This window comes from Agelaius phoeniceus, chromosome 10 (assembly GCF_051311805.1).
Source record: "Agelaius phoeniceus isolate bAgePho1 chromosome 10, bAgePho1.hap1, whole genome shotgun sequence".
NCBI classification, from domain to species: Eukaryota; Metazoa; Chordata; class Aves; order Passeriformes; family Icteridae; genus Agelaius; species Agelaius phoeniceus.
In genome coordinates, this window is record NC_135274.1 from 3,985,421 (window position 1) to 3,997,983 (window position 12,563).

General features: G+C 45.5%; 1 long non-coding RNA gene across 1 annotated transcript; it reads right to left on the reverse strand.

Annotated features, from left to right (window-relative positions):
- Positions 1–5,662: 5,662 nt before the first annotated feature.
- LOC143694840 (uncharacterized) lies at positions 5,663–7,454 on the reverse strand. Its single transcript, XR_013183565.1, has 3 exons — positions 6,586–7,454; positions 5,953–6,028; positions 5,663–5,847 (listed from the first exon to the last, which is right to left on the reverse strand). It is a non-coding gene; the product is annotated as an uncharacterized LOC143694840 (long non-coding RNA).
- Positions 7,455–12,563: the final 5,109 nt, after the last annotated feature.

Sequence of the window (12,563 nt, forward strand, 5' to 3'; positions counted from 1 at the left end):
GGTGAAGCAGGTGGGCAGCAGCCAAGCAGCTGCTGTGCTTCAGGCCCTGCAAGGTGATTCTGTGTTCCTGGAGTGGCACAATTTATTGCCTTTGGCCCTGTCAAAGGTTTTGTTTTCATTAATTTCATTTTAAAATATATAGATCAAATAAAAAGCCAAACACTGGCAGTACCCACTGCAGTATATGGCACGACAGAGGGCTCACCAGAGCCAAATTCATGCTGGACCTGTGGATTTTAATTCCTTCTTTTTTTAATCACTGTCATTTCTGCCTCACCAAGAGGTCTTAGGAACAGCACAGCTTTCTCCAGCACCCATTGCTCCAAGGTGAGGACTCATCCTGCCAAGAATGAGCTCAGTAACTGAGTCAGACCTGCTGTACATCTGTAAAGGGCACCGGGATGGCATCCACATGGTCTCATTTACACCACCTGAGACACTGCACTCCAAAATCCCCTCAGCCAGCCCCTGGCAGCCTTTCCTCACCATGCCCACTGTCCTTGCCCACGCTGCCTGCACTGAAGCTCACAGTGCCCACTCATTTAAAGCATGAAAGGCAGAGCTGTGGGGAGGCAGGGCACGCTGGCAGACCTCATGACAAGTCTCACAGCTTGCCCATGGTGCAGGTGTTTTGAAACAAACACATTCTGCTATTTATTTTCTCCTCACCCCAGCTTGGTGCTTCTGCAAGTCTTCCATTAGCCAGGTTTTCAAGCCCCATTTCTGGAGATACATGCAGTGGCCAGCTTCCTATGGGGCAAAGAATGTCCCAGAGGCATGAGAATGAGACTGCAAATCCCATCCCCACAGCCACCTTGCAGTCTGCTCCATGGCACCCAGCTGGTGCCCAGAGGTGCTGCCCAGGGCAGGCAGCTGCTGCTGAGCCATTACCTCTGTGGGAGATTTGAAAGAGCAGTTGGTTTTCCCCCACTTGCTGAAGCACAGCGGCTTCAAGGACAGCTGGATTTTCATATTAAAAAGAATAGGGGAAAACACCTTTTTTTGTTCACATTAAAGCTGTAGTCTACTCATTCCATTTTCGTATTTCTGACACCTGGAAAATCACATTGGTGCGTGAGAGATGTTGTTCCACAGTTAATCTTCATTCCAAGCAAGATGGAATTTACCCAGTGCAGCACATGGGTGAAGTCCAGTTGTAGTTCTGGGAACTGCAAACACCACGGATGCCCACGATCACCACATCAAGGTCCCAATCCAAACCCACTGTTTTCCCTTTTTAAAAATGTGACTTCAAGTAAACCCACAAGACATTCATGTGAAAGCTAACAGAGAAACTCTGCAGGCTGTCTGGTCCCACGAGCTATATATTAAAAAAGTGCATGTTTTATCTTCTGTGCAATGTGCTGAAATGAAACTCAAGTTTCATTTTGGCACAGCAGTGCCAGTGCTCAGTGCTCCTCTCCAGTTTCCCAGAGGTGCTCTCAGCAGCTCCACTTCCCAGCTGCATTTTGCCACACTCTGAAGAGGGAAACAGCTGCTCCCACCTCAAGCAATGCCCCCTCCTGCAGTGTCAAACACAGAAAAGAGTGAGGGTCCCTCAGCAGCCCCTGAAGAGCTTCTGGCATCTGTAGGCAGAAACTCAATATTCTAACTTCTGCCCTCCCCTAGGTCAGCAGGGTGTTTGGACATCTGGGCTCTCAGATCAGCTCTCTGTGGATTTGGATATCTGCATCCTGCAGATGAAACCATACAGATGCTTATTAAGCATCTCTGCCACCCCAATCAACTCATTACTGGAAAAGATGCAGCCAATAATTATGCCAGATGCTAGCTGAGCTCTGGAAAGGAGACCACACATGACTGCCCTTGTAGGTTAATGAGAGTTCAAAAACCATGACTATCTGTATTAATCTACTAATTGCCTGGTGTTACTGGGGAAAAAAAGAAGTTTTTGGTGTTTTTCTGATGCCTTTGATCTGTTTATTTGCTGTGTTACTATGGTTCCTTTCCCCTTCACTCAGGTTGACACTGGCTGGGTAATTTTTCTCAATATTTCATCATACAAAAAAAAAAAAAAAAAAAAAAAGAATATGCCATGTCTTTATGTCTTGTAGAAGAGTCTAATGCCTCCACTTTGAAACTTTTGCAGCCTTTTCTCTGCTACTGGACCAAGTCTTACCCAAAGGCAAGCAATTCCAACCCAGTGAAAGCAAGACTTGCTCTCCATTCCTACAGTGGCTGAAAAAGCTGCTGAAACACTGCAAAGTCAACAAAACAGCTGCACTGAATTCCTGCAAATCTTTGTCCTTCTTTTGCCACTGCACTGAATTGTCCTAGGTGTGCCCAGCATGTAGCAGCTCCAATAAAATCAGAGATCTCTGCATTTTCCAGCTCTCTCCTTCTCATGTACTGAGATCACACTGCAGAGCCAGGCCCTGTGACAGAATTGCCTTGAAACCATAGATCCCTTGGCAGCATAAAATACTGAGATCTGAACTCTGGTGTGATTCTTTTAGGGTTTTTTTGTTGTTTCTGTTTCAGTGTAACAATGAGACCTAAGTGTTATAAAGACAGTAAAATTGTTAGAAAATTTTCACCTTTAAAACCCCATTCTCTTCAGGCTTTAGTAGTAGAAACACAAAGATACCCTGAGAACTAAATCTTTCTCTTGAAAGTAGACATGATTTGTTTTGAGTCACAAGCTTCTCTAAATTACTCCAAACCACATTTGCTAAATTTACACAGCAAAACCTTCTTTTCTTTCTTCTCTTTTGACTTCCAGCACTAGAAATCCAGCTTGGAGAATTCAGCTGGATCACCTCTCATTTATATATCTCTGCCAAACAGAGTCTGTGCCAGCTAAATCTGAGTTTCTCAGGTGTTTTCTGGCAACCCACAGACAGAAGAGGGAGCAGAGGCACAGCCAGAGCCCCCCAGCAAGGATGCTGAGTGTGAAAACAAGCACAGGCTCCCTTTCCACGCTCATGCTGCAATGAAAATGCTGCTCTCTCTTGGACCATTATTCATTCCCCAGCTCAGCCTAATGCCTCAAGTGTCATCACTGGCAGATTTCAGTCCAGCTCAGCAGGAATTGCCTCTGTGTTGGCTCAATACTGCAGGCAGGACAAACAGAAGCAAAAATAAATAAATAAAAATATTCTGCTGTCTCCTGTATGATGCACCAAGTACCAGGTGCATTACATAAAAATGTGTCCATGGTGATTTTTAGGACAGAAAATCTAAAGAAGCCTCACTCTAGCAAACCAACTATTGAGAGTTGGCCTCCATGGAAAGCTGACAAGGTTGAACACTGAATTTTTCAGCAAAGAACATGCACCATGCACTGTCTTGCAGCTTGCCTCCAGCCCTCTGCCCCTGAAACACCCTTGGCCACACCAGCCATAGTTTGGTTTTCCTGCCACCCACATTTGAGCTGCTGTCTCTTACTTTCTGCTGCATTCTTCCTACAGTTTGACCCTTGCAAAAATCCAGAAGCATCACCAAATAAACCTTTCATCCTGTTTGTGCCCAGTATACCCACTGATGGAAACTTCTTTCAGTGCCAACACCAAATGCTTTAAAAATTAATTAGAGCTCTGTGTGGCTGATTCCATCACCAAACTCTGCCAATGTCAGAGGTACACCCACACCAGGCTCTCACCATCATCAGTCTGGTCTAGGAGACCTTGATTTTTCAGTTATCACTGTAAAAGGAGCAGTCAGATGTTTTCTCAATTCCTCTGACTGGAAGGAGAAGAGGGCACCCATGGGCTTCAGTCAGATCTGTAAATGCCAAAAGGTCAGAGTTACATTACCAAGAGGCACCTGGGTTTTAAAATCATTTCAGATTATTGTAATTTGCAAAGTATTTCTGAAATAATTGATTTTTTTAAAGAGTGGGTATCTGCAGGGTTGGACTTTTTCTTACTGTAACTAGAATTCAGAAACCAAAAGTGTAGCCCAACGACCTACAAACACCCTCTACCAACATCAGAGGTGTCACTCAGCTTTTTTAACCACCCAGACATGAGCTGTGGTCCTTTTAAACATGCCTGCCAGTTCAACCTAACAGCAGCTGTTAGGAATCATCAGGTGCTGATGTTTCTTCACATTTTTAAAGATTTTAACTCCACTCTGTCCTATGCTTGCATATTTCTCTAATACAATCACACACACACACTGCATAGAGAAGACCTGGCACACAGCTTCAAACTAATCCCTTTGCAAAGGTTGGAAAGTCAGAAAAATACACATATTTTATTGCAATATAAAGCAACCACTCTCTGTTCCCCATCACCACAGGCAGCTGGGGACCAATACACACTGGGAATGATCCAGAGAATTTTCAGTCCCTCAGCAAGTCCAAATTTTGGGCTAGTTCTGCTCTTCAACAAAATCTTTAATTTTCCAAGTGGCTGTACCATCTAAAGTACCATACACATCACAGTCTTTCTCCAGGTCCTATCATGATAGCAATTACTCTATATTTTGACATTCTGGGCAATGTGTTTTTGTCCCTGACCATGGCCTCAGCTGAAATTCAAACCCTCTTCTGTTCCTGAACTTTGCACCTAAATTTTGGCTCTTCATCCTTACCTTTCAGTTCTCAAAACTGGTTTGTGACTCACTTGCTTAAACTGAATAAGGTTCCTTACAAAGCTTTCCCCTTTGCTTGTCCTCTTATCTCCACCTAAAGTAGGAAGTTCTGCCCAGGTAGGGAGAGCAGAGCCATCCCTGTGCACCACAGGGGCCACCCTGAGCAGCCATCCCCCCTCCTGCCCTGCAGCATCCTCTGGCCTCTTTCCCTGGGTGTTCTCACCCTCCCTGGCACTTACCTGTCCACAGAGCTCCTTTCCTGGCTTTGGTGATTGCCAGCAAGCCACAGCTGGGACTCTTCTGAGAATCTGCCCCAGGTTTCCCTCAGCAGTGAGAAAAAGCTGCTTTTTCCTGTACACTGAAAGCTGTGGGATTGAGTCACCTTTCTTCTCATGTCAGAGAGCTGAGAGACCCGAAGGCCTCATGTACATCTGGAGCTGGAGCACAGTGAAATCAAAGCTGAAGGGGGAGAACTGGGGGTACAGAAATGACTGGCATGCAGCATGAGGAGAACACGAACATGAAAGCCCTGCCTGGGTTTCCTTCGGGCTGAGAGCTTCACTCACAGCACCCAGACCCCTTGGTTTGCCTTCAGCAGCAGTCTGCCTCCTGAACCTTAGAGAGCACAGACCTGCATGAAACAAAACACCTTGAAATACTGAGAGCACCTTAAAATACTGAGAGCACAGACCTGCATGAAACAAAACACCTTGAAATACCAAGAGCACCTTAAAATACTGAGAGCACAGACCTGCATGAAACAAAACACCTTGAAATACCGAGAGCACCTTAAAGCACAGCCCTTCAGCACAGGCAGAGAGGTTTCTCAAGTGGAGATCACCCATCTCTGAGCGTGGCTCACCAGGAGCAGGGCACAGAGTGGCAGTGGGGCTCCCACAGAGCCAGAGCCCCTTTTCTGCTGGGCAGCAGGCAGCCCTAACCCTAATTCTAATCCTAACCCTAACCCTAACCCTGGCCCCCCTGGCAGCTGAAGGGATGAGGCTGAAGGCAAGCAGGGCTCCCTCAGTGCCTGTGCACCCCAGCACTGCTTGAGCTGGCTGTGAAAACTCAGCTGGATGCAAACAAAACCCAGCGCTCGCTTTGTGTATGTAGCATAAAAATTGTCTTGGTGTAAGCAGCATCAAGTTAACAAATAGAACAGCATCACACACCCCTTCTTCCACCCCTGCCTTGTGGCTTACGTGCTGTTAAGACCTGGCTGAAAATCTGTGTCCTGCTGAATGGCAGCTGCCTCTACCAGGAGTCCCTTGGATGTTGATGTGGGAGGTGCTGTGGAGCAGAAGAGGAATAAGCCATAATTATACAGTGCATCCATTTGTTTGGGGGAGAAGTCCAATTAAATTAACAATCGTGGGTGTCCCTGCAAACATATACCTTCTCCTCAATCCAGAATCATAAGAGCTCTCCTGCAGAAATGGTCAGGATTTCTCAGTTTGACAAATCAGATCAGCTTAAAAGAAAAAGAAAACAAGCACAAAAAAGAGTTAATCTTTTTAACAACTCGAGAGGAACAAATTTTAAGCCACCAGTTACAGTTTCAGGTAGAGATTTGGCTGAAATGTGGCAGGCTGTGTAGATGTCATTAAACTGCAGTTCTAGAAGCTTGGACTCATCTTCATCTCAAATTTGATCAGACTATTCACAAGCTTATGAGATCAAAAAAATGGAAGAAACAATGTTCTGGATGCTGGAACAATTTACTCTCAAGAACCAGATGTTAACACTGAACAACATGACCCAAGCATCATCTCTGCAAAAATCAGATTACAGTAAGAATCTTAAAAATAAAATTAAAAAAAAAAAAGATTTTGTAGTTAGAGAAAAATTTACTCTAACCACTTTCTCCAGCTCCCCACTTAAGTCAGATCACAAACCAGACTGCTAAATCAGCATGTATAGCCCTATTTAGTATTGCTTCAGTGGTTGTGGTTGTTTACCAAAAAATGCTCAAGACCAGAGAAATTTTTATGCTAAAATATTTTAATACTTGACTTTAGAAACACTTACCAGGAAAACAACAGGAAAAGGATGTGGCCTGATAAATGCATGTTACATCTTCATCAGTGTCATATATTTATTCATTTGAATTGGATTTCACTGAAATTAATAAGTGCGAGAAGTCTGAAGTGCAGGCGTGTCCCGCTACCAAACAAGCAGCTCTCAAGCTCCGTTTTCAGGAAGGAAGATGGATATTTTTTTAACTCACAGTGGGTTTTGTCCACTAAAAACCCTTTAAACTTTTCACTGAAGGGGCATTTCAAAAAGGAAGAGAACGGTGAAGGCTCAGTCTGTGCATAGCAGCTCTGAGGGAAGCAAAGCAGTGGGAAGAGGAGGGGGGAGATGGCAGCAGGGACAGAGCAGGAGCAGCAGGGACGGGGCAGGAGCTGCAGGGACGGGGCAGGAGCACCAGGGACGGGGCAGGAGCAGCAGGGACGGGGCAGGAGCACCAGGGACGGGGCAGGAGCTGCAGGGACGGGGCAGGAGCTCCAGGGATGGGGCAGGAGCTGCAGGGACGGGGCAGGAGCAGCAGGGACGGGGCAGGAGCTGCAGGGACGGGGCAGGAGCAGCAGGGACGGGGCAGGAGCAGCAGCTCTCCTTTCTTTTGGTTGAATCCCAGGTTTGTTTCTTCTTGTGGAGCCACTGGGCCCCTTTCTCTGTGGACCACATCTCTGACTTTGCATACACAGATAGCATCCTCTAGATACAGAGGTTGGCACAAAGCTCTCCCTGCCTTCCTTCACACAGCCTCACCCAAACTGAAATGTTTTTGAAATTAATCAGAAAGGCTGAAAGATTCAAATTAATTAGGTGATCACATAAATATGAGACCTGAAAGGAAATAAAACAATGTTATTTAATACTCCTTTTGTTTGTTACTACATACTATCAACAGAGTTTCAACAATTACCACCCAAGAGTAGTTAATTCTGAATAGGAAAGGGGATACAGAAAAGTTTTTTTAGAAGAATGTAGGACTTCTAGAAGGGTGTGAACATCCAGCCATAATTGATGCACTGTTGTCCCTCCTGGGCTGCAGACAGAGCTGGGTCCCAGGAAGGAACAGGTGAAAATTTGTTTGGTCTTGGATATCTGGATCTGGGAAATTGCACTCCATTGCAAGTGTCTTGTATAACCTTTGGAAAATCCTTCTTATTATCTCTGCTTTGATTTCCCACACATAAAATGAAAAATAAACCCAAACCCCAGCCCCTGTGTATGCCAGCAGGACAGGACCAGAACAGGTACATTGAGAAGAGGACAAAAACCCCAACCTTGGCTGTGCCCTGCATGCAAAGCCTGTCAAGGTGCATGGAGATGTCCTGTGCAGAAACCTAAATCACCCTGAAAGTGGTGTGTCCAGGCACAAACAGCACACCTGATCAGCTCACTGTTCAGCAGGGACAGTATTTGATAAACAGGTTGTAACATCAGCAAAGCACCAAACTGATGTGTCCAACTGTGCAACAGCAGGAGGAAAGAGATTTTCATTAGCAGCCAAATCCTCTGTGTGCTGAAAAGTTAAATTTTACCAGTACATCATGATATCATAAATACATGCATTGCTGCTGGTCTGTTAACATTAAAATAGACTGTGAGATGATGTTTGGCACAACAATGGTACACACAGTTTACATAATGAAGTCATAGAGCAGAAAACAGAGAGAGCAAAATGAATTCTAGTAAAAACATTTCTTTAAAGTTTCTCTTTTTCCCCCACAAGCAGGTCTTTTGCAAACATACAATTTTGTAAGAATATTTCCTTTGAGGAATATCTTATCTATAGAAATTCAGGAAAATGTGGATTATTTGTCAGCTTCTCACTGCTGTCACTGCATTCCTAACTAATTAATCTCTTAATGCTAATTATTTAAACTTGGAGGTTTGCTGTCTTTCAATTTCTGCTACCACAGGAACACTGGAAATCATGATTCAACTGCCAACCCAAGTTTTTCTCTTCACACAGTTTTTAACTCTTCCCTTAAACATCCCCTGCTGGCTCTGGTCACTTGAGCCACTTGAGCCACACTTTTTCTCTTTCCTAAAATGACTCTTGGGTTCTTTTTCCATTCATTATTTTCTTGTACTGAAATGACATTCAGAGACCTTCCCTCCCTGCTGTAAATACCTCTGGCAGTTTCTCACAGACACATTACACACCCAGAAACGAGGCAAGGAAAACTGACTGTTCCCATTAAGAAGAAATGGAACCATGAGATGTGGGGTCTGACTGAGACTCTTTGGTCACCACAGGGTGCATGCAGTACCTCAGCCCTCTAAGAGCCCAGCTGGCTCAAAATTGAGGGCAAGTGCCTTTGGAAAGGAGCTCCAGTTCTGCAGTTATTTTCCTAGAGCTCTACATGCAATTCACAATTGTGAAAAATAAAATGAGATCTTGACCATCTTCAGTAATTGATTTTTTTTTCCCCCCTACCTTGCAGAATTCCAGCCAAAGTGCCTGTCTGATCTTGCCAGGTCAGTCATAGGGTTTGGGAGTTTGTATGATCTCTCAGGAAATACTGGATTTGCGAAAACGCTGTCTCAAGTCTTTCAAGGGTAATGATAATTTGAAGACCAGTGTAGCTAATGGTTTAAATAGGAAAAAATACCTTAGAAGTGTCAAAATGACTCAGCCATTAGGCAGAAGAGACACATAGGCTGTGATGTGTTATTCAGGGCCCACAACTGGGGTGCATGAGCCTCTCTCTAACGCCTGCTTTGCGGAGCCAGAGAACAACTGAAAATGCAAAATCTGCAATACCAGAGACAGATCTCCACCAGCCTCAAATTTCACCACTCTCAGGGCACTGAGATGCAAAATACCTACCCTGCTAATCTGGATTCAGAAGCACCACAAGAGCATCCCCAGCTGATTTCTCTGTGGAAACTGAGACACGTCTCTCCAAAAATATCAGATCAGTTCAACACTGAACATGCCAAGGCTCAAAGAGCCAGAGCAGCTCACCTGCTCTCCCACGCAGCAGATTTATCTCCTCCAGCAGTGAAGGACCCTTGGGGAATTCTTGCACAGCCAAGGTTGGCTGGTCCTTCCCAGAGGACACCAAACATCGGTGGCAAACATCGGTGACAAACATCAGTGCTGCGGTCAGAGCGCTGATTCGGCTCTGCAGCTTCCTGGCCCTGGCCCTCGAGCCACACACAGGCAGCCCTGTGGCCACTTCCTCCACAGAAAAGCTTCATCTCAGCCCTGCTGTGCTTTGGTCCTCCCCACCCAGAACCATCAGAGCTCAGCCTCTGCCTTGCTCATCATTCCAGCGAGGACAAGAGGAGGAGCGCTCAGCTGGTGGGGACAGCTTGGGATAAACTGTCTGAGCTACACGATGGTGTCACAGACATCTTTTATGAGAAATCCTTTCCTTAGGATTTTTCCTCCTGAGAAGCTGAGAGGCCTCAGGAACAAAATGTAACCAATGGTTATCTGCTGCTGTGGAATGCAACAGGTGCAGCTGGGATTGGGCTCATGGGGTTGTTTTTAATTGATGGCCAATCACAGTCAGCTGGCTCGGACTCTCTGTCCCAGACACAAGCCTTTGTTATCATTCCTTCTTTTTCTATTCTTAGCCAGCCTTCTGATGAAATCCTTTCTTCTATTCTTTTAGTATAGTTTCAATATAATATATATAATAAAATAATAAATCAGCCTTCTGAAACATGGAGTCAGATCCTCGTCTCTTCCCTCATCCTCACACCCCTGTGAACACGGTCACATGATGGTGTTCCTCCTGGAACACCACAGACAGACAGACAGACAGGCACATGGCAGGGCTGAGGCCAAGCTCCTCATTCCTGTGGAGGAATGTGGAATGGCATTTGCAGTGCCTTGCGGAAAGGCGAGTGTGAAAAATACGTATTTTATGATTGGCTTTTCGCAAATATTAAAATTAATATTTTATGTGTTCTGCTAGAAAGCTATGCTGTATTAATTTTCTTAAGTGATGCATTAAATACAGTTTTAGGTTATAACAAAATGTTAAAATAGAGACTATGCTATGTAGGATACTTTTTTTAAAGAAAGGACTTGCACCAGATAGCAGCCACAGGACACCTGAATCTTTCAGAGAAAGAGAATTTATTGCTCCCTTATCAGAAGAAACAAACTTCTTCCTGCCTTGCTCAGCCCTGATGACACTGTCAGGATTCAGAGGAGGAAGCTGACACTGCCCAGACAGAATCCTGTGTTGGAATGGAATTTATGCATCATGTGTGAGATGTATGAATATGCAACAGGTTATTGTTTTTAAGGGTTAATCCTCTGATAAGGTGGGTCCTTTTTGGGCTTATTTTGCCTAGAAATAGGTACCTGGAGTGTCTGTAACTCTTTGTCTCTATTGTCTCATATTGTCCTAATCCAAATTGTCCAAATTTGTATTACTCTAATTATATTGCTATTTCATAACTCTTTTATTATCATTAAACTTTTAAAACTAAAAAAACCCCAAGTGTTTGGCGTTTTTCACAGCGAGCTTTGAGCCTGCTTTGCCTTAGAGCTGCTCCTGCCTCCCAGCACCAAAGGAGTGCACAGGTGATGATGAGCCCACAGCGCCCATTGCTACATCGGCCGGGAAATCTCAAATTGGCCAACCCAAACCACTGCACTGCTGTGCCACGAGATGGAGCAACTCAGTTGCAAACAGCTCTGCAGAGCCACCCGATGAAGGGGATGGGACATTTCACCCCATCTCTGGCTCACCCAGAGGCTGCAGGCAGCTCTGCATCACAGCAGTGGATGCTCTCTCTTCTCAAGCAGGGCAAATGCTTTTCTCACTGGTTAGGCTATGATTTAAATCGAGAAAAAACCTCACCATGTCTTCACTGCGCAGCCCTGTGTGGTTACTGACTTGTCATAAACTGGAAGGCTGACAGCAGCATCAGCCCCATGCTGACACTTCCCAAGAGCCAGGAGCAACAGCTGGAGAGCCAGGAGGACCTTGGCTGGCACTGCCCAGCACTGCAAGGAGAAGGCTGGCCTTAAGGGCAAGCACAGGGAATCAGCAGAACTTCTCTGGTTGCCATTGAGGGACATGTGTGTGCCCTGAAGGTGAGGTCTGTGTGTCCTGAAGATATGTGTGTGTCCTGAAGATGACATCTGTGTGTCCTGAAGGTGAGATACCTGTGTGTCCTGAAGGTAAGGTCTGTATGGCCTGAAGATGAGATCTGTGTGTCCTGAAGATGAGGTCTGTGTGTCCTGAAGATGAGATATGTATGTGTCCTGAAACTGAGATATGTGTGGCCTGAAGATGAGGTCTGTGTGTCCTGAAGGTAAGAAATATGTATGGCCTGAAGATGAGATCTGTGTGGCCTGAAGCTGAGGTCTGTGTGGCCTGAAGCTGAGGTCTGTGTGGCCTGGAGGTCTGTGTGTCCTGAAGGTGAGATCTGTGTGTGTCCTGAAACTGAGATCTGTATGTCCTGAAGGTGAGATCTGTGTGTGGCCTGAAGATGAGGTCTCTGTGTGGGCTGAAGATGAGGTCTCTGTGTGGGCTGAAGATGAGGTCTCTGTGTGGGCTGAAGATGAGGTCTGTGTAGCAGCAGTGATATAGCAAAGTCCTCAATACCAATAAAAAAGTGCATGTGAAGCAGCTCCTTCATGAGGAAAAAGGCACAAGATGATGCATCAGCATCAGGAATCACGTGAAACAGGAGGTGCTTCACACACTGGTGGCATTGGTGACACACACAGATGTGTCAAGGACAGAGGAGAAGGTGCAGAGGTGGCCCTCTTCTCCCACATCTCCAAGAAAAGGGACCCACACTTGGTCTTGAGGACTTTGTGAAGAGACAATCCCATTAGCACAGAGCAGAGCCTGTGCTGAGAACAGAAAGGTTCCTTGCTGCCCACTGCTTTCCCCTGCATCCCAAGTAATGAACACTGTAGGAGTCCTTCAGGGGCTGTCCCAGCCTTTCCATTGTGCTGCTCACTGGGATCCATGTCACCCTCCCCAGCAGCCCTCAGCATCCCACCTTTTCAT